The following is a 19,579-nucleotide window of genomic DNA, read 5'->3' on the forward strand; positions in this document are numbered from 1 at the left end:
ACATCCATACATGGATAAAAAACTAGCACCATCATTAATCTAACAAATGATAACTTTTTCAATGGGCGGATAGGAAAAAATATCTGCACAGACGTCACAATAGACAATGAACTCCTGCACATCAATAAGAAAAAAACAAACAGCTCAACAGAAAGGTGGATAATATGAACCAGGCAATTTACAGAATAAGTGCAAAGGCTAATGAATATGAGAAAAAGATTGTTCACCGCTTACTCGTCTCTCCCCCGACTCTCCTCACCCTCACTGGGTAAGGAAATGTAAGTTCTCTGAGTCTGGAGATCACAATTGTCTTGTCCACTGTGTATTCCTAGTGCCTAGATTAGCGCCTGGGAAACAGTAAGTACTCACTAAATTTTGCTGAATTGAGCCAAAAACCTCACAAAAACTAAAGAAACAAGCTAAAACAGAATATTACCTTTTAATTGATGAGACTGAAAGAAAACTAAAAAAAAATTAATAACATCAAATAGCAGGGAGAACAGAAAGAGTACCCTCATGCACTGCTTTCAAGAGTAACTTACGACAGATCTGTGGATGAGAACTTGACTCTAAGAATCCAACTCCTAAGAACCTACCCTTTGAAAATGAAGCACAGGTTCATAATGAGGTATGTGCCAGAAGAGACACTTATGACAGCAGAAAATGGAAAATGTCCAGCAAAAGGGACATTATGAAACCATTTTAAATATGCATATAGAGATCTATGTACTGATGTGGAAGGATATGTACTAATGTAGAAAGATGTTCATGATACTTAGGTGAAAAGCGTAACTTGTAGGATAATATGTATAGTTATATTCCATTTTTTTAAAATCCGATTTCATATTTATTAGAGCACAAATATGAACTGTGTTCTGTAAAAAGTACTGATGGATTTTTGGAAGTCCACATGGACGAGACATGTTCTTGGCTGGAAAACAAGCATTGATGATGAACTTAAAATTAAAAAAAAATAAAACAAATCTAATTTTTTGATATTGTAAAAATGACACCACAGTATATTTTTTGCTCTACTTCAACTTAAGTACCTGCAGACTGATTCATGTACCAATCTGTGTATAAATAATCGTGCCAGGCTATAACTGGTATTCCAAAATCCACTTGGGAAATGAATTTTATGGCTATACTATAAACTTCTAAAATCCTGAAGTTTTAATAGATATGCTGACACAACCTGGGCCATAACAGTTCTAGAAACTGCTGCTATAATAAATCTGTCAGTTCCTATAATGCCTATGACAAATCCATTAATATGAATGATGTACACTTCACAGAGCACACTACACAGCAACGGCACGGGTTATGTCATCTCCATTCTGAGTAGCAAATCAGTAATCAATATTTGCAAAAGCAGCAGCTAATCCTTTGTAAAATCAGTGGTTCAGTGATTGAAGAGTTTGCTCAGTCCACACAGTTAATCCCTCTTCATCTGCTTGAGCCCTCTATTTATCCCAGCCTCTTGTAGTGCTGGGCTGTGGCAGATTAATACATCTCCACACGTTAAACATGGCCTGACAATTGACACAGGAAATTGCTGACAGGATAAGCTCTACAAATGCTGGCCTTCTAAAAGAAGCTTGAAATTAACATCAGAATCCCAAAGTTTACAAACAGGCTCACCACTGTCCCTTCCCAACTCCTCACCTAATTTACTGAATTTACACTCCTTAGGAAACGTATCCCCATTTTTGGTTTGAAAAGTCTTCTGGCTGATTCTAGAATGCTGATTAATAAAGCTTGTTTTTTATTAATTTTTTAAGTCAAGGTAAATAGAAGTTTTCTGGCCAAGAAAAGAGGCTCATACATACAGAACAATTTAGAGAATTTCTACGTATGAAGTGAGTGGCCTGTTCTCAGCTAATGGTAGGTACTTCAAAATTCCATTAAAATAGGACAAAGTGGAATCAGGTAAAGGTAAATTGTCTTTTAAAAACTCAGTAGTGAACGGGGTGGGGAAGAGAGGGAACGACGGCCGGGGAGAAAAGCATTTCCAGTTTACTTTCTAATTCACTGTTTGTAGCCATATTCCCTTTTCCATGTCAAATTGCACTTCAATGAAATACCAACTCTTCAAAATAACTAAAAGCCAATACTGCAATTTAAAAAGTCTGATCATTTTTAACCTCATTTAGTATGAATGCATCAGTATGTGATGTTAAAAAATGAATAATAGGTTAAAAATGATAACTAGCACTGAAAATTTAGAGTGACATCTGTAATGTAATGCAAAAATATCTTATATGGTATGTTGCATATTTTAAGACTGTGACCTTAAAATCTAATCGCTTTTCAGATATTAAGCAAAATAGTTTACTAGTCAGTTGAATTTGCTACAAGAAGAATTATACACATCACCATCACCAAATCTTATGAGACAACTGGTTCTAATTAGCCTTACTGAAAGAAGCTAATACACAGAGTGAATAAAAAGACTGCAATACTGATGTGATATTATAGGTGATTTGTCCATGTCAAGAAAATGGCACATTAGATAAGCAGAAAAGTTTGCCAACGGCTAAGAAAAATAAATTTCAAATCTCTTTCAAACCATAAAAATTACTTTAGAGGTCACAGTCACCAATGCTGTTCATGCAATCTTGAAAAAGGGGTATTTTTCTTGCATATTTAAATTCTATTGCAAAGTTCTATTTATACATAACTTTAAAAAACATCTATTGTGCAAACAACACATTTACTCATATTGAAATCTTGTAGGTCTACTGTTGCCTTTGAACCTCCTAATGAAGTTCCTGAAGACTCAGGACATATGATTATTTTAAGGTTCTCTCATACAAACACATGTAAAATGTGTGTATACATGTATGTGTGAAATGCACACTGCAATACTGAGCAGTAAATCCTAGAGAAGCTAATGTTTAACTTATTTTTTAAATCATAGCCATGCTCACAACAGCTTATATTTTTAAATACAACTCAAACAATTTTCTAAGAAATCATATTTTTTTAAGGTAAAAGGTAACTGAATGTTTCAAAAGATGGCCATTTATAACTTCTTTCAAAAACCTTTCACATGCTTAGTTAAAAGACCCAAGTAACCAAAATCACAAACTTGCAAGCTAATTTGCTAATGTTATATGCACACCAGAGACCAAAATAACACCCATATAAGATCAAACATGTAACACTGGACAATACATCATAACTGAACTAACTTGCTAGGCAAGCATTAGTTTCAACTGTGTCATTGACCAACTGAAGTTACATGTTCTGAACAAAAAGTTACATGTTCTTATTTTCAAGCCCGAAACTTTAAATTCCTGTAAATATTTTCATTTAAACTTCATAATACCAAATATTTACTTGCCAGAGTATCACTTTCTTGTGTTTTTAGTCAAATTAATAAATCAAGTTATCAAGATTTTCCATATCATAAAAATCTCAAAAGAGGAAAATTCACAGTCACACTGAAAGTGATCTAGTGATACCATAAACTTCTTTGTAGATTGCGATCTAAAATATAACATCCAAATATCTTATTCTGAGGAATCCCAAAATACAAAGGCAACAATTTTTTCCCCAAATTTGTACCACCATCATGGCACAGCACACAAGAGCAGGAGCCACAGGATGCAATGTTTCTAACTTTAAAAAAATAAATAAAGACATCAGAAATTCTTTACATGGAGAAACTAAAAGCTAGACAAATGATGACAGTTTGAGAATTGAATATTTAGGAAAGAAAAACAGCTGATTCTTGTCCTGGTAGACTCTGCCAATATGATGTTGTGTGTGTGCATATACATTTGTGTGGATGTATTAATATTTTATAACTACATAGCAACCAGGTATAACATTCATCAAATATATATTGGGAAAAAATGTGCAATAAAATATAGCAGCAGCATAGTCATCCTTGATAGAAGATAAAGAGAAAACAGGTTAGGAATCAGAAGAACACTCCTGTCAGCCCCTACACGTCACTGTGGATACACAGATGAAGTCAATTGTTCTAGGCTTTGCATGTAAAATAACAGACAGAAACTATATAATTTGTAAGCTTCTTCCAACTCAAGTATTCTATATCCTAGTAACACTAAAATATGGTAGTTTATGCAAAGATGTTTTTCAAAATCTTACCTTTGCCACATAATATTTATACCCATCTGAAAAAAAACACATTAAAACTGGAGGAAAGTATAATAACTGTTTAGATAAGGCTTACCCAATGATATTCCAAAGGAAATAAAATCATAATTCTCCTCAGGAACCTTCTGGTTATGATTTATAACACAGTAGTCATTATTCTACTGTTTATATTACATGGTGTAAATTTCCTCCAACAAAGAAAAAGAAAGCATTGCTTCTGCAAGATAAGTGTTACTATTTGTTAATATGCCAACTTACCCCTAGGTATAGCTCGTGATGATAGAGTTTTTAAATAATACTCAGTCTGGGACCAGAGGACTCAAACTAAAAGGTACACCAGCCTGCTCTACTCACAAGGCCTGGCTTCTAGTGCTCTTCTCCCAGACTCAACAGAGAAAACAAATCCGAGTTTTCGCCCCAATTGGCCATGATGGCTTAAAGGAAAGGAAGTCAACAAACAGCAATCAAGGCTACAGCAGACGACTTGTGGTCCATCCAAAGATACAGTGGTGGTGATACGGTTGCTATTCACAAGCTACAGTGAACTTCTAACACCGGGCGGTGGGGAGGGGGCACAAAACCTGGGCTGCAGTCAGCTGTGCGTACGTACATTTTCTATAAAACATATAGGAATAGGCATGCACGTTTGTATAATTAGTAGAAAATGTACAAGTAGAATAAATACATAATTACTAAAATTGAATAAATACTTATATTGCCATTTTCATATTTGTGACTTTATATTTACTTTTTCCACCTGTACCATGGAAATCAACAAGCTTGCTGTCAATAAATGTACAAACCTGACAAAGTGGATTTAATAGATTCTGAAAACAATAATAAGTACTATGTATAAAGCAAATATCTGTATTTTTATTAAAATAATTTAAACGATCAAAGTAAAAAGCTGGAGTGCTTTTTATCCAGATCATTCTTTCAACATGTGGCTCAAAGATGACAGCAGAAAAGCAGCCAACAGAAGGTTACGTTTGATAACAATCTGATTCGGGGAGATGCAGGTATGGGCATAAGCGATGTGACAGCTGACCCACTGAGGCTCTGTTCATCTTCCTGTCCCCACTGCACAGTGCCTTCAACATCGTAATTTCATAAAGGCATGTTGAATGAATAAGGGTTATTAAATAAAGATATATATTATAGGGATCATCCTTTACACAGAAAGATTATTTTTACTTTTTATGTGAAGTTACAATAAGCATGGTAAACCATAAAGTCAGATAGTGGCCTCCAAAGGAAATAAAACTCTCACTGCAGTCCATGAGTACTACGTAAATACCAGAAAAACCAAGGCCTATTGAATTTTTTTGTAGGCAGCACTTCACAAAGCACTTGGCCCGCATTCAGCCAGCCAGAGGAAATTCCAAGTGAAACTCAATCCATGTGTGTGTTTGTTCTGTGGGAGCCAATTATTTTTATGGCATGTAACTTTAATTGGTGGCAGAAATGAAATATTACTGTATTTCATACTACACTTTCATTTAGCTCTGCATAGAGACCAGAATATTTAATGAATCAACTTTTAACACTAGTGGGAAATTCGGCACCCTTAGGTTAACTCGAGGCCCAGTGGTGACACAGAGCCTGTCCTACCCAGCCTTCAACCAGTTCTGTTCGCTCAGCCCACCAACGGCCTTCATGGCTCAGTCTGTTATCCGTAAAACACAACTTGTGAGGGATGAGGAGGATATTCTCCATGAGTACACTCTGTATGATTTGGAGTTTAGACTCGTGTTACCCCACTGAAACACCCAGCAGGGGGCCAATCCAGGCCTGCAAGTCTGTAGGCCCACAACCAACAGCCACACACATCACGTCCTGCCCCCTCCACGGGCATTACTCACAGATTGGCTGGAGAAGTGAGATGCCATGTCGCATTTTCTAGTCCCGTCTCCCGACTAAAGAAAGGTAAAAACCCTCTTTTTTTCCATTTCAGGTTATATGAATTGAGATTTACTGCCCTTCTGAGAATGAAGGCAAGATAATTAATATTAAGTTAGCTTTCTCCTTAGATATTTTTGGCATGCTACAGGCGTTTCTCGGTGACAGTTACTCTGCATCTTCTAGCTAATGCACTTCCAAAGAAGCATAAACAAACATCAGGTAAGAACAGTGATTCTGCAATTGGATAGCAGGATAAAGTGCTGGATACCTCTCAACAATTTCTCCCTTCTCCACCAAAACCTCCTAACTTCCATTTTTATTTCACAATAAAATATAACCTTTTTCACCCAATCTCTATCCCATGTCCACAAGGCATGATAGCCACCATTCAAAGAGTACTAATCATTTACTATGAACCTGGCCCATGTCAAGGACCACACTAGACCCTGGGGAGACAAGCGACAAAGACAACACAGTTCCTGCCTTTAAAGGACTCATATCTTACACCTGAAAAGCAACAGTATGTTGAACAACAACTAAGTGTTACACAAGCCTAATATGTAAACTGAATGAGGAGTAACTACCACTGCAACACCTGGGGTAAGGCCATTATAAGGTAGGACATGAGAAGCCCACTGTGGCTGAGGCAAGCAGGGTTGGAAAACGTTCACTCAGCACACTTCTCTTTCTCCCACGTCAATCTGTTTTACAGGTAAAAGCTGATTTTAAAAGCAATCAAGGACAAATTTGAAAAGACACAGGCTTCAAAGGAGAGCAATATGCATGCTAAAAAGCATAAAGGAGAGAGAAAGAATTCCAGCGTCTCTGCCTCGCTGAAATTTGTGGAGGAAAGGACGAGATCAAGTTGTGCGTGTGTACACCAATGCCTAGCTATGCTACCAGTCCAAATGGCCTCTCCCACTGAGCAGCTCAACCCTTGGCTGCTCCCAGCCCCTTGGTTCAGGATGACCATCCCAAATCACACTTTCCTGGAATGGATGTAAATCATGCCATCACTTCCTCTGACAAAGCCCAATAAGTGAGCAATACCATTTGAAAACTCTGAGTCTCAAGATATGCTATAAATAGTAAAATTTGTGTCATGGCACTGATTCAAATTATAGCTCAGAAAGAACAGGAATACCACCAAGAATTTGTATAGATTTTAAAAATTTTTTTACAAATATTTTGAGTTAGATCAGACTGTTCATTGCAATTTTAAAAAAAGAGCAGTGTGCTACTCACATAACCTTACAAAAACACCTTATTTGCTGTTGCCTCTGGTGGATAAATGGCGCCACATCACACACGCAGATCTGGAATAGAGAGTTGCTAAGTTTTATTTTAAAGAGAGCTTTTTACAGTCAGGATACCCAAGTCAGTCAGAGTATTGATTAAAAAATAATTTGCAATGATTAGTGTCTTTTTTATGAGTCAGAGAGACTGAGACAGACAGATAGCTATAGCAATGGGGGTTGGGGAGAGAAACTATTAAGAGGGAGCTCTCTCATCTCCCGCCCCTGCCACACACATTTGTATTCACGCCCATCCTTATACCTTTCCTCTTGACCAAGAGAGAGTTCTCTCTCCCTCTCCACTGCTGCGTCCTCTGCAACACACACACACATGATCAAGTCCCCCAGCTGTGCATCTCTTCTGGCTGTTCCTTCTTTCTTCCACTTTACTACTTAATTTTTTTAAATGTTAATTCAGATAACGACAGAGTCACATGCAACTGTAGGAAATAATCCAGCATCCCTTTAAATGCTTTTCCCACTTTTCCTCAACATAACATTTTACAAAACTGTAGATAATATCACAACCAGGATATTGATATTGATACAACTAGTCATTCTTACGCAGATTTCCCCACTTTTACTTGTGCTCATTTGAGTGTATGTGTGTGCGCATGTGTGTGTCAAGCTCTATCACTTGTGTAGGTTAATGTATGTACCTCAGTCAAGACACTGAACAGTTCTAGTGCCAGAAGGATCTCTCATGTCACCCTTTTATGCCTATAGCCACAACTCTGTCCTCCATTTCTATAATCTCGTCATTTCATTTACACGTCAGACTATGTGCAGTTTCTAGTAAGTCATAAGAGTTGAAATCACTAATTGATTTGATATTCAGAGGGCCAGAAATTTTAAATGCTTAAAAACATTCTAAATTTTTTAAAAAAGAACAAATATTTCTACCATTTAAGGTAAAATGTATCTTGTCTGGAGATAGTAGTCACGTGGTTCCTTTAACACCAAAGGATAAAATTCAAATGGCCAGAAAAAGAAGTGCAGTTGTTGATATCATCTTTGTGGACACCCAAATATAACATTAAATAAAGTCTAAATCATGGGGTTTTTAAGGTAAACCTCTCTTTATTTAAATAATTTTTTATTTTTCAATTATGGTTGATATCCAACACTATATTAGTGTGAGGTGTACACCCCAGTGATTAGACATGTGGATTTTTCAGAGAAAGTGTGAGATACTTTGCTCTCCAAAGAAACAAAATAACAGAGAAAAAGGAAATGAAAGTTGCTTCTGGTGAAATTTTCTCAACAGCAAATAGTACACACCAACCGTTCTTTGAATAGGTGACATTCCTCAGATGTGCAGGACTCCCAGTGACTTAGCTTCAACCTGCTTTCATTATTCTTGCTATTATGCTTTAACCACTGATAACAGACTTATCGATCCCCAACCCCAGGCAGTGTATTCTTCTGCTTATCCACAGGGTAGCAGTGTGTTTCAAAATAACATCACCCATCACCACTGTGGGAATATAAACGAGTGCCCAGCTGTCTGCAGAAAGCAGCTGGTCCTTTTTGTACACATGCAAACGTCAGAACACCAGGGTAACAGCTGTAATAAAAAACCATGTCAAATCTCCTTCCATCACCATTTATCTGCCCTATACCAATAAATTCATTAAAAAAGAAAGCATGTCAAAGAGAAGCATGAATAGTATCTTGAGGTAAACAGAAAAACAGACTAAGTTCCTGGTAAAATATGACATACCCATTGTTTTATAACCCAACCTCTATAAATGAACTAATTTTATGTATTTAAATTAATAAGATATTGGAAATATATAATTCTATGTGCTGTACATTTTGACATGCAATATCATGAATTACATTTTACATAAGTTCTGCTACAAGGAAAGGTAATACAGAATCCTTTTGATGACTGAATTTATTTCTGACCATTAAGACTTAGGTCAGAACAATGCCATGTTATAAGAATTGTGGAGACAAGTCTAAAAGTTTTTGTTATAGGAAAATCAGTACTGGTGCATAAGAAAGCCCTTACTTTTAAGAGCCGGAAAGAACATATCAGGGAGGCAGAATTTAGAATATTTGAAAGCATAGGGCTGGACTTAGCACAGGCTCCCTTGGGAATATAAGTTACTTAACCTCTATTTATCCTGGGTTTCCTCAGCTACAGAAGTAAATAATAAGAGCACAAATCTCACAGGATTGTGTCTGAAGATTAAATGAAATAATCTATGTAAAGCACTTAGAACAATATTTGATAGTTTTCCAGGCCCTGCTGGTTCCACGTTCTCTGATTCTACACACATACTCAGACTTTAGGTTCTATAACAAGAGCGTTAAAGATAGCAAAGCAATTCGAGTTGGTGAGCATATTTCTATCACTGCATTAATTATTTTGCACTGTAATCATCTGTATGTTTGTGAAGAACATAGCATCTTGGTCAAAGTTAAAGGCTCAGGAGCCAGACAGGACTGAGTTCCCAGTTCAAATTCTTCCACTCAATAGCTGGATGACCTCAAGTGACTTACTTTTCTGGGAAAGGAGTTAACATCTTATATCAAACACATATATTTCTTAATATGTCTAAAAATATATTTTGTAATTAAGTAAACATAATTCAACTATTACATATACTACCACATATATATATATCAAATCAATTTAAAGAAAAAGTAAATTTACTTTCTTTCCTTCAAATATCTGATACAATAACAAAAAAGCAAATAAATGAATTATAATGATCTGTCTTGCCAACATCAAAAGCAGCTATAAAGATAATTTTTTCAAACTATCATGTCTGTCTTAATAGGTGAGACATTCTGAACTTAAGTTTAGACTTTCAAAGAATTCAGGAAATTAAATCCACTAATTGAAATGAACTAGGAGACAAAAAATTTAAATGACTAAAAATTGAATTAAAAGAAGTTTTATAAGACTGTGATATTGTGTTCTTAATTTTATTGTGAATAGAAATTTGAATCTATCAATAATTCCAAATAAAGTTCTTGGGGGAGCCTCCTGCTTTTAAAAATGTATTAAGGATTACCACAATGCTGTCATTAAATACTAATTCTAAGAAGATATTTTCTCTACAACCTTTTTTTTGCACAGTGAATAAACCCACTTTTTCTTCTAGAGAGAATACAACCTCCTGCCTTATTAGCACAAATTCTGAATTACTGGAATGGAATTTCATTAATTTTATAAGCAGTTTTCTATATGCCGTAGATCAGAAACATCTGCAGCCCAGCTATACTCATTGAAATTTAATAAAGATAAAATGCAACTTTGTTCATTGATATCAAATATCCCAAGTAATATCCAAGACAGAAATGGTATCATTTTAATCTTTCCCTAATGCCCAAATTGACAAACATATGACAAAGCACCTCCATTCATATCATTCCATAAAATATATTATGCTGAAGTTAGGATTAGCTTCTCATTAGATTCTGAGGGAAAATTTTCTCAATGAATATTCAATACCATCATACAAACAAGATTTATATTGGCGAATCTATTCAAATACATAATCAAGATCTAAATTCTAAGTGTGGGTCAGGCAATAGTTACAATGGGAATTTACGGATGAAGGGCTGGATTGATTGTAGAAGGCATAGAAGCTGAAGGCAGGGCTTCTTGTGAGTATGGGAAGATAGTGCGCATGACGGATGAACGCTGATAGCTCGTGAAAGAGGCCAGCCTAATTAATACAAGCAAAGGAATGTGGACTTGACTCAATAGGCAACCTTTAACTGCTGCAGGAGCTTGAGAAAGGAAATGATTCTATCAATGTAGTTATTTTATAAAACCAGTCAGGCAGGTTAGGATTGAGAGCATAAAAGAAATTTAAGAGATCGTTCGGCTTAGGAGGCACCCACAACGATTTTTTGTGATGAGGTCTCAGACTGAAAGGTAGCATTGCAAGTAGATCTCTCTCATTCATTTCCTTCACAGAGAGAGCCTGTGATATGTCATGTACTGTGCTAAGCATGGAGACTACAATGGTGACCAAGATTCACGGTCCCTTCTTTTATGGGGCTCACAACATTGCAAGGGAAGTGGGGAGAAAAGTAAGTAACAAATAAATACAAACATTACAAATTGTGATAAATGCTATTAGGAAACAAGCAGGGATGAAAAATAATGCAGGGGGCAGAGAGGGAGCCTCATTTTAGAAAGGGTACTCAAGAAGGGCTCTCTGAGGAGATTTTTAAGCTAAGTCCTCAACCTTAAGAAATTGGAACTTGATTTTTAAGTGCAATGGGAAACCACTGGAGGATTTTGATCAGAAAAGTGACATTAAGTGTTTTTTTTAAGTAAAAAATAATTGGATTGGTCATAAATTACATATGAACAATGAATAAAACACAAAGTCCATTTAAAAAAAACAAGTAATTTGTGTTTTAAGACTGCAGAGGTTGTGCAATAATGGAACCTACTGAAGCCAGCACTAAAAAGAGGTTGAAATTGAAGTTGGATAAATAGCACTGATTAAGCTCTTACTAATACAAACCTATTATAACCCAGGCGTGCCTTAAGTGAGAATAAGCAACTGGCATCAAACAAAGAAAAATACCCTTACCTCCTACTCAAGAAATGGCATACCAACAGGAAACACTTATAAGATGCATACATGTGAGAAAAGCGCTGGGATGGATTTCAAAGTCAGCTCAGCTAGTCTGTTTTCAGCACTGACTTTGGACAATTTACTTATTCTGTGCTGTTTCTTATAATGTGAGACAAACCAGTACTTGGAGCTGGTGTGTGAATTAAGTAACTCAATGTGTATAAGGCACTTAAAAGAGTATCTGGCACAAAATAAACATTAGCTGCTGCTATTATCGTGGTAGAGATGTTTTACTCTGCTTAGTTCAATTCATACTCTTGTCGTCCCTGTTTTGAAATCACGTAATTGGTTTTGAATGACTTACATCATTTCTATTCTTGCATAGGGGATAACTAGATCAGTGGTGGATGGTAAATATTTTGGTTTATCAGTCAGAAAGACTCTGTCACAACTACTCAATCTACCACTGTAGCTCAAAGTAGTCACAGAGAATACATAAACTAATGAGCGCTGGCTGTATCCCACGAACTGGGCGCTGAAATTTGAATTTCATGTTATTCCCCTGAGTCACCACATATTACTCTTTTGGTTTTTGTTCAACCATTTAAAAAATATAAAAACCACTAGCAGGCCATAGATTGCCAATCTAGACACTGAAAAACATGAGACCCTTTCAGTAATAATTTCTCTCTCTATAAAACCAAAGTGAATGTAATCAGCTTTCCTAACTTCTACATGTTCAAATACCAAAATTTCTTGTCACATGAGAAATAGTATCTGGCTCATGGGCTCCATGTTTTCCCCAATTTGCCTCAGCAAAACATACCACACAAAAAATCATGGCTAGCCCTGGCTGGTGTAGCTCAGTGGATTGAGCGCGGGCCTGAGAATCAGAGGATCACAGTTCAATTCCCAGTCAGGGCCTGGGTTGCAGGCCAGTTCCCAGCAGGGGACGCACAAGAGCCAACCATACATTGATATTTCCCTCCCTCTCTCCTTTCCTTCCCATCTAAAGATAAAATTTTTTTAAAAGAAGAGAAAAAATCATGACTAAAATACTGCAAAAGACTATTACAGTAAGTTTCTTTGGGGTGTGTATTAAGTACGTGGTTACACAATCAAAAGCTTACAGATATGACTGTAACAAAAGTTTCCATTATGATGCCAACTTTATTTACCAATGCTTATTTCACAAGATAACTAGAGCTATAGCCAGTTTTCATAAACACAGCAAAAGAAGATACTTAGCCAGACTTACTAAATCCCTGTCAACAGACATATTTTTAATAAAAGAGGAAGATGGTGGCTTATCCCTCAGCAATATTCTATCAATACAAATGCGACCCTCTTTTAGCCTACAGACCAGTGTGTCATACATAACATTAGCTCTGAACAGAGCAGGGTGCATCTAAAAATTCAGTGAAAAAATAATGTTTTGTGGGGGCGTTTTGTTTAGTAAAAAATGCTAAAGTCTTTCTGAAAAACAATAAAGGTACATTTGCTCACTTTGCATATAATTACAATATATATCAGTAAAAATTCTTTATACTTGTCAAAAGAAGATAGAACTGCAAATGCCAACCTGGGTTTTATTGCTCCTGGCAGAGATATTTGCATATTTACCTGCTACTAAAATTTTCAATGAATGAATTTGCAACAAACTCTTATTTGAACAGGAGTCTTATTAATGGAGACCTTTTAAAAGGAAGCTAGGGATTATGCCTAGGCTTTATGTGGCTGCCTTTTCTTTTTTCTTTTTCCCATTTCAATACTAAATCAGTGGCAACTCATAAATACAATGAAGGCTTTAAATCAAAAGCGAAGACTCAACTTTTGATGCCTCCCTCTCTGCTCATTCATCACCAAGTCCCATGATTCGGCCTCCTAAGGATCTCCACCATTTTTTTCTTGGGCAGCATCTCCATTAGTTCTTCTAGACCAAGCTACTGTCATCCTCACTCTGGGCTTCAGAAGCAGCCTCTTGGCAGCACCCACCCCGCCCACTCTCATTCACATTGTTCTTCACGCCACAGCCACTGTTTCTTTCTCAGGGACACTTTCCCGACTTTCCTGGCTAGGTCAGATTCCCCCGTCAGCATCATATACCTCGCCTTTCTAGCATGGGAACTTGTAGATATCATTGCTTTTGTTAGTTTCTATCCTGTGTCATTAATGCCTATGTTCTCCACTAGACAGTAAGTTTCACAGGGGCAACACTGATATAATCTCAATACTTGGCACAATCTGGGCACATAACAGGAATTTGATGGTTTTATTAGTTGCTATATATATGACACTAAATCATTTGTATAGATGTTGAAGAATGTTTTTCATCAGCACTGAAGAATCACCTTAAACGACACTTATACCCTTGGCTGGTATAGCTCAGTGGACTGAGTGTGGGCCTGTGAAGCACAAGATCTCCGGTTCGATTCCCAGTCAGGGTTGCAGGCCAAGTCCCCAAGCAGGGGACACATGAGAGGCAACCACACATTGATGTTTCTCTCCCACTCTTTCTCCTTCCCTTCCCCTCTCTCTAAAAATAAATAAATAAAATATTTTTTTAAATGACAGTTATATAACTGATAGTTAATAAAAGGTAGTGGTTAAGTCATAAAGTCTGATTTACCACAACAAAGTCAGATGCAAATCACCATATGTTACATCAAATTATAATAAGTAAATATTATCTTTAGCATCTTCTGAACAGGTTGACTAAAGTTTGACTTTGTTTTTACAATGTTAACTAAAAAAGATTGCATTAAATAACACATTTTAGAAGCATGCACAAAAAGAACATCAGAACGTACCAAATTATTACTGCCGTCCCTGAAATACATACATTATGATGATCCCAGACAGGTCTCCTCATCTCCAGATCTCTACCCATTTACCAACATCACTACCTGCATGTCCCCAAAGCAGTTCCAACTTAGTATTTTTAAATCTCCCCAAATCATTCCTCCTCCTTGAATTACTTTAGTGAAATGTCCTATTCTGCATTCATTTGCCCAAGTCAGATATCTAGAATTTATCACTGACTTTCTACTCTCCAAATCAGTCACCAAACCCTAACTACTCATGTTCATAAATATCTTTATGAAGATAAATATATCTTCATAAAGATAAAAATATCTTACTTGTCTTCTCTTCTCCATCCTTCCTGCATTTCTTCTGTTATTCTACTCATTGATACTGTTACTAGGTTGATGTTTTGAGGAAAAAAATACCATTCCCCCAACTTGAAATCCTGCAATATTTCCCTCACTGCCTCAAACTTCTTCACAATACATTCAAGAACTTCTAGTATGTAAACAAGCATGCTACTAATCTGGCATTAACCAGCCCATCCCCCTAGTCTTCATCACTGAACTCATACTCATCCTTCAAGAGTCAGCTTAAGCACCATCTCTTCCAGATTCCCTCTGGGAATCCCTTCTGTGGACCCCCTTCTACTATATCATGTCCGGTGGTATGCGGGCGCACCGGATGCTGAATCATGAGTCAGTTGCTAGCATCTCTTTCCAGCTCCACACTAACACTGCACTGGTTGCTTGGAATTGTCTAAAGAGACCAAAAACCCAACAGAAAATGCAAAAAGAAATCTCACCTAAACTCCCCTTATCAGACTAAAACAGAGTTTTAGAAGAGTCCACAGCCATAGCACCCCAGGCCACTCCACCCCACTGCAGAGGTCTCTTGTCAAGGAGGCGACTAAACTTGTGCACCAGGCATTTCAAACAATTGTGTAAACAAGCCTCACCAAAAGCATTTGATAAAGTACAGTCAGTACCCATTTACGATGCACTCGGTGAAGTGGGAAAAGAGGGAGCACACCACAACATAATAAAGGCCATATACAAGAAACCCACAGCCAACGTCATACTCCATGGGCAAAAACTTAGAGCTTTCCCCCTAAGATCAGGAACAAGATAAGGGCGTCCGCTTTTACCACTTTTATTCAACATTGTATTGGAAGTTCTAGCCACAGTGATAAGACAAGAAAAAGAAACAAAAGGCATCCAAATTGGAAAGGAAGAGGTAAAACTGTCATTATTTGCAAATGACATGATAGTGTACATAGAGAACCCTAGAGGCTCCACCAAAAAACTACTTCACCTAATAAATGAATTTGGCTAAATAGTGGCATACAAAGTAAATATTCAGAAATTGAAGGCAATTTTGTACACCAACAATGAAATATCAGAAACAGAAACTAGGGGGGGAAAATCCCATTTCTTATAGAAACAAGAAAAATAAAGTACCTAGGAATAAACTTAACCAAGAAGGTAAAAGACCTGTACTCAGAAAGACCTGTACTACAGAACACTGAAGAGAGAAATTAGGGAAGATACAAATAAATGGAAGCATATATAATGTTCATGGATTGGCAGAATTAACATCATTAAAATGTCAATACTACCCAATGTAATTTATAGACTCAATGCAATCCCTATTAAAATACCAATGACATATTACACAAGTTTAGAATATTTCAAAAATATATACGGAAGCAAAAATGACCCCAAATAGCATCAGCAATTTTGAGAAAGAAGAACAAAGTAGGAAGGATCATAATACCTGATATCAAACTATAATACAAAGCCACTGTAATCAAAACAGTCTAGTATAGAATCCTGAAACACCAATTCAAAATAACCTATGCACCCCTATATTCACAGCAGTGTTATTTACAATAGCTAAGTGCTGGAAACAGCCTAAGTGCCCATCTGTAAATGAGTGGATCAAAAACTGTGGTACATTGGAACACTACACAGCAGAAAGAAGGAACTCCTACCCTTTGCGACAGCATGGATAGAACTGGAGAGCATTATGCTAAGTGAAGTAAGTTAGACGGTGAAAGACAGATACCATATGATCTCACCTATAAGAAGAACCTAATGAATAAAACAAACAAACAAGCAGAACAGAACAGGGAACAGACTGACAGTGACCAGAGGGGAGGGAAGACGGGGATAAGGAGGGAAAGAAGGGGAAGGGTCCAGTCAAGGAACATGTGTAAATGACCCATGGACATGGACAAGTGTGGGGATGAACTGTAGGAGTGGAGGCCTAGGCGGGGCAGGGGAGGGCAATGGTGGAAAATTGGGACAACTGTAACAGAACAATAAAAAAATCAAAAATAAATTTTTAAAGCTTCACCAGAGTCATCCATCCTTTGAAGCCCTAACCCCCTCCATTTGTTAAGTTTATATACAAACCTTTACCTCTGGTTATTCACGGAGATACTTATCACTGAGTGCTCCCACATGAGTGTGGATAAACCTCATTTTTCTCCCATTAATCTCTCTGTCAGTTAATTCATACAACACCCCTGCCCCCCACAACAGACCTAAACTGATGGAGGAAAAGTTTTTCCTCCCAAATGGCCATGGTGGAAATATTTATACAATGGAAATCAGCAAATGCTACAAATCAGAGTTTCTTCCTACCAAGAGTCAGTGGTCAAACATTTACCAGAATATCACTATTTATCACTTTGCATTAGAGTTCTCCATGTCGCTGTCTGTGCCACCACCCCCCCCCCCACCCCGAATTTGTTTCTGAAGGAAATGGGCCATTTGTATCCTTCTTGGGACCTTCAAAGTCTGATTTTCCTGAACAAAATCAGATGCAATCACCATTTGTTGCATCAAGTTACAATAAATAGTTACGGCATAGGCATCTTCTGAAAAAGACTGACACAGGGTGGGAGATCAAACTCACCACTGAAGAGTGAACATAATAAAGTTTATCAAATTATAGGGAAATTTTACTTTAAAAACTTTAAGTGTCTAGAGTGAGGTTTTTAGTCTCCTGTTAAAAATGAATCCCCTCAAAAGAAGAGTGGATAAAATAACGATGGGATATTTATACCATGGGATTCTACTTGGCTATAAAAAAGAGAAAAAGTTTTACCCTTTGCAAGAGCATGGATGGATCTGGAGAACATTATGCTAAGTGAAATAAGCCAGTCAGAGAAGGCAAATACCATGATTTCCTTCATAGTGGAATCTAATGAACAGAGTGATCTAACACGCAAAAGAGACAGATTCATAGATGGAGAGCAGATGACAGCCAGTGGGAGTAGGCGGAAGGTTAGGGGTTGAGGGAATGAGCAAAAAGGGAAAAGGACTCATGCACATGGACAACAGTGTGGTGATTGCTGGGGCGGGGGTGGGCAAGATATAAGGGGACTAAATGGTAATGAAAAAAATACAATCAAGATTAAATTTAAAAAGAAAGTATTTTTGGCAAATAAATAAAAAAGAATTCTCATGCTTAAGTATTTAGAAGGAAGTATACTGGTATCTGCCATTTACTTTGAAATGCATTTTAAAAATAAGAGGAGTTGAGCCCTGGATGGTGTGGCTTAGTAGACTGAATGCCAGCCTACAAACCAAAAGTTGGTGGTTCAATCCCCAGTCAGGGCACGTGCCTGGGTTGCAGACCACGTCCAAAGTAGGGAGCGCACAAGAGGCAACCACACACTGGTGTTTCTCTCCCTCTCTTTTTCCCTCCCTTCCTTTGTCTCTAAAAATAAATAAATAAAATATTTTTAAAAAATAAGAGGAGTTGAATAAATGAATACAGGCGTGGGAAGCTGATATGTGATAAAGCAAGAATAGGAAAATGTTAGTAACAAATCTAAGTGGTGGGTATACAGAGAGGTATTCACTGTAAAATTCTTCTAATTCTCTGCTGTGTGTTTGAAACTTTTCAGAATAAAATATTGGAGCAAAACTGACTTCTCATTTTCTTTGTTCATAAGGTATGCAAATGGTTTTTACCTTTATTTAGAACCTGCTAAAGCACTTTAATATACCCAAGTTCCAGGCAAAGGACCATGTCTTTAGGATCCTGAGGAAGATACGTTTTAGATACAGCACTCAAACCTCCCCTGACATCAGCGGGCCTGGAACCAGGGTGCAAATGGAGGCACACACAGCATTCGTCTCAACATTAGGATGCTGAGTGGGGAACGTGGTGGACGGGAAGGCAGGAGAGGAGAAGCTTGAGAAGCCGCAGGGAACTAGAGCCACTGGAGGACCTGGAGAAGCAGAAAAATCTGAAAACGAAGACTGCTTCTCCCAGTAACGGAGGGGAAAGTTCAGTCGCTGAGCTTGTAAGTTCAGCCTTATGAGCACTGAGAAGTGATCAGCTGAAGAAGCTGCAGACCTCCCAACAAAGCCTACGAAGGTCCCCAAGTGTGGATTTGCCACAGGTAATCAGACGACAAAGAAAGCCTGAACCATGTTCATCAAACGTGGATCAAGTAAACCTAAAGAAACTGTTCCAACTCCTGCTCCCAGCTTTCAATGAAGATGAAGATAGCGAACGAGAGGAAATGCCCCCAGAGGCAAAGATGAGGATGAAGAACGTTGGAAGGGGTATACCAACATCAGCTGGACCAAGCTCCTTTAATGAAGGAACACGTGGGTTTCCTGACAACGAGAGGCTGTGGGAGCAAAATACGAAATCTCATCTTGGAGACGTCCCTGACCAAGGCCATTAAATGATACGTTTTGAAATTGGGGTGTGGAGCAGGTGCAGAGTTAAAAGGAACAATTTCGTTTTTAAAGAATGGTGTAAGACTATCTTTGAAGCTGCATTTTTTTAAAAGATTGAATGGTACACTAATACATGAGAGTTTGAAATCAGAGGTAACTTATGTTTTATATACAGATTTCAAGACATTTG

The 19,579-nt window shown here is 37.4% G+C and overlaps 1 protein-coding gene and 1 pseudogene across 1 annotated transcript in view; one reads left to right on the plus strand and one right to left on the minus strand.

The window, feature by feature from the left end:
• Nucleotides 1-19,579, minus strand: part of SKAP2 (src kinase associated phosphoprotein 2) — a 173,083-nt gene that overhangs the window by 86,447 nt on the left and 67,057 nt on the right. The window lies entirely within an intron of this gene.
• Nucleotides 165-19,394, plus strand: LOC119035282 (PEST proteolytic signal-containing nuclear protein-like; annotated as a pseudogene).

Source organism: Artibeus jamaicensis, unplaced genomic scaffold, assembly GCF_021234435.1.
Source record: "Artibeus jamaicensis isolate MK-2021 breed Jamaican fruit bat unplaced genomic scaffold, CSHL_Jam_final contig_3230, whole genome shotgun sequence".
Classification (NCBI taxonomy): domain Eukaryota; kingdom Metazoa; phylum Chordata; class Mammalia; order Chiroptera; family Phyllostomidae; genus Artibeus; species Artibeus jamaicensis.